The following is a 3,270-nucleotide window of genomic DNA, read 5'->3' on the forward strand; positions in this document are numbered from 1 at the left end:
GGAAAATGGATTAGCCAAAAAAGTTTGATGTTTATTTAACATGTTTTGCTCTTTGAAAAACTGACCCGGAATTTCTGAAATGCCCTATGCGAGTAGAAAAAAATGAGCCCTATATATAAAAAATGGGCCCTCGGGTACCACTGTTGTGATATTTTCCTAATTTTTAGTTGGGTTTAAATGTTTAATCGGACTAGGTAATTGGGCTAAAAGACAAATATGTTTTAGCTTTTAAATTTAACTAGTTTTTTTATCGCGTGTTGCGGCGAAACTGAGGAAAGGATTTAATTGGGCTACAGAAAACTTATTTCTACTAAGAAAACCTAGGAAACCCAATCTAGACCATTGATCATGATCATCCAATGGCTCATAAAATTTGAAGCATTTTTGAATTAAATTAAATAGAGTGGTAAAGTCAAAAAGGTACTTCAAGGGCATATGGGTAAAATTACCTATGATATTATGACATTTTATATATTATATTCATATTGATTAGACATGCATGATATGAAAAGGAGAGAGAAGCACAATTACCTATAACCAAGACTCCCATTTCTCTCTTTCTCTCTCAGACCTTCATTCTCTCTCTTCTTTATTGTTGTCACCATTACCATCATCATTGTTTCTCTTTCTTCTTTCTTCTTTTCTTTGAGAATTCAAAAAAACTTCTGTGCATTCACCATCATCATCATCCCTTCTCTCATCCTCTCTCTTTCTTCATGTTTCAATCACCAAGAACACACACAAGTGTGTGTGAGAGAATCGTTATTGTTAAAACCCCTTCGTGTTCATGAAGAACACCAAGAACACACAAGTGTGTGAGAAAGAAGCAGGCCTGAATCATTCGGTTGCATGTGTTTCTAGAGAGAGAAAGTTATTAGAACACCAAGACCAAGAACACACACAAGTGTGTGAGAGAGAAGCAGGTCAGAAATCATTTGGTTCATGGGTTTTTAGAGAGAGAAAGTTGTTAGAACGCCAAGAACACACACACACAAGTGTGTGTGAGAGAATCATTTTTGAAGATCTTCATCGTGTTCATCAGACGGGTCTAGATCCGGTTAGTGTTCTACTAATTGTAAGAACACACTTGATTTTTTTGTTAAAAAGGTTGTCAATAACTTTTTGTGTGCTCAAAGTGTTCTAGTAATGGGTTAATGTTCATGTATTTTGCAGGTTTTTGTTTTTATGTTAAAATGATTTTTAGTTTTTTGATATTTTCAGTTTGTTGACCAATAATTTATGGGTTGGGTTTGTGTTAGGTTTTATAAATTGGATTTGCTTTATTTTGTTTTCTGTTTTTTGTTTAAATTGGGCATCCCAATTATTGGTAGATAATTAGTTTGAAAATCCATAATTGTTACAGTAAAGGTTTCAAAATGTTGTTGGTTAAGTTGTTCTTTTTTTATAATTAGTGTTAAATGTTTCAAATTTTTGCAGGCATAACTAGTTACGTATGTTACATTTCTGCCAGCTAGATTCTAAACTGTTTGTCCTGTATGTTGTAACATATGTTACACTTTCGGACAATATATGGTGCATACATTGTGTTACACATTTTGTTTTGATATGAGTGGATATTGAAATGGTGAATGGTAATTGTTGTATCCTCATCTTAGCAAGTACTCTTTTGCTGACTACTAATATTTGTGTTTTTCATTTCTTGGGCAGGACTGGGACTGGGAAGAAACCTAACAAAACATTATGTGTTTACAAATCTATATCTTTTTAAATGGGTTGAAATGTTATTTTAAATGGGTTGTTAGTTGAAATGTCTTGCTGGCATAATTAGTTACATATGTTGTAATAATGTTACACGTGTTACTTATGTTAAAACCAGCCCTTTCTTGGACATAAAAAGGAGCTACACATATGTAACACATGTTTGTAACGTGTGTTACACTGGAGGGTACCTTTGATGTTGTACAGAAGTTACCCTCCAGTGTAACACATGTTACAAACATGTGTTACATATGTTCAACCTCTTTGTTACCAAAAATCGGGGCTGCACATATGTAACACGTGTTACAACAGGTTTTTACCTACTTGCACGTCTCTATTACAAATGGATGAAAAACAGTTTTTTTAAAACATCCACGGTGTAACACTTGTTTATTTGAAAGTTCTTAAAACAACCGCTGTAACACGTGTTATAATCCCATCTTCAACGTAAAGATACATCCAGTGCAACACGTGTTACAAAAGGAAATTACCTACTTACACATCTCTATTACGTTGATTTAAACAGTTATTTAAAAACATCCACTTTGCAACACTTGTTTATTTGAAAGTTCTTAAAACAACCGTTGTAACACGTGTTACAACTTTTTTAGTGTTGTGCATTTTCCTTTTTATTATCTCATCTTCAGCTTGAAGATACATCCAATGCAACACGTGTTAGGTTTGTTACGTGTTACAAAAGGTTTTTACTTAATGTAATAGTAAGTTTAAATGTTAAAATGTTTTTTTTTTAAGATTGGCTGTTAAATGTTAAAATATATAAACTTCATAATTTATTCGGAATATCTCGTTTATTTTACAAATAACTCTGGAAATATTACTTGTGCTATTATGTATTTACTATGGCGGTTGTATTTGCAGGAGTGAGGAGAATGACCAGGTCCGTGACGGGTAGGCTGGCTAATAAGCGAAAGCAGAACGATAAAGAAACAGAACGATAACGAAAGAAGGTAGATGGAGAAACCGATGAAGAATGGGAACAAGAAGTCGATGAAGGGCAGGTGGTGGGTACCTTTGACGTTGTACAGAAGTTACCCTCCAGTGTAACACATGTTACAAACATGTGTTACATATGTTCAACCCCTTTGTTACCAAAAATCGGGGCTGCACATATGTAAGACATGTTTGTAACTTATGTTACACTAGAGGGTAACACATGTATGATCATTTTTGGATCATTTGTATATATTTAAGTCTGTATAAACCTACAACATTGATACCCCCAAAAAGGTTACACATGTTACGATAGAATGGGAAATGTGTAGCAACGTTCAATACTGTTGTTTCACTCTATAGCGTGTAACATGTGTGAAATGGCGTTTGTCAGTAAAACATATAACTTGTAAGGTGATACGACTGTATCTTTAAAACATGTTTACCTATAAGTACTTACATGTTACAGGTTGTATCTTTAAAACATGTTTAAACTGGAAACAGGAAACACTTGCAATGTATAAAGCAGAGTTACAGAAGATGTAACATGTGTAAAACTGGAAACACTTGTGTAACATTTTGGTGTAACACATTTTATAG

At 33.7% G+C, this 3,270-nt stretch overlaps 1 long non-coding RNA gene across 1 annotated transcript; it reads left to right on the forward strand.

The window, feature by feature from the left end:
- The first annotated feature begins 806 nt into the window (after window positions 1-806).
- Window positions 807-3,028, forward strand: LOC110903465. The gene is made up of 2 exons (XR_002571971.2): window positions 807-1,057; window positions 2,599-3,028. It is a non-coding gene; the product is annotated as an uncharacterized LOC110903465 (long non-coding RNA).
- The last annotated feature ends 242 nt before the right edge of the window (window positions 3,029-3,270 follow it).

This window comes from Helianthus annuus, unplaced genomic scaffold (genome assembly GCF_002127325.2).
Source record: "Helianthus annuus cultivar XRQ/B unplaced genomic scaffold, HanXRQr2.0-SUNRISE HanXRQChr00c190, whole genome shotgun sequence".
Lineage (NCBI taxonomy): Eukaryota > Viridiplantae > Streptophyta > Magnoliopsida > Asterales > Asteraceae > Helianthus > Helianthus annuus.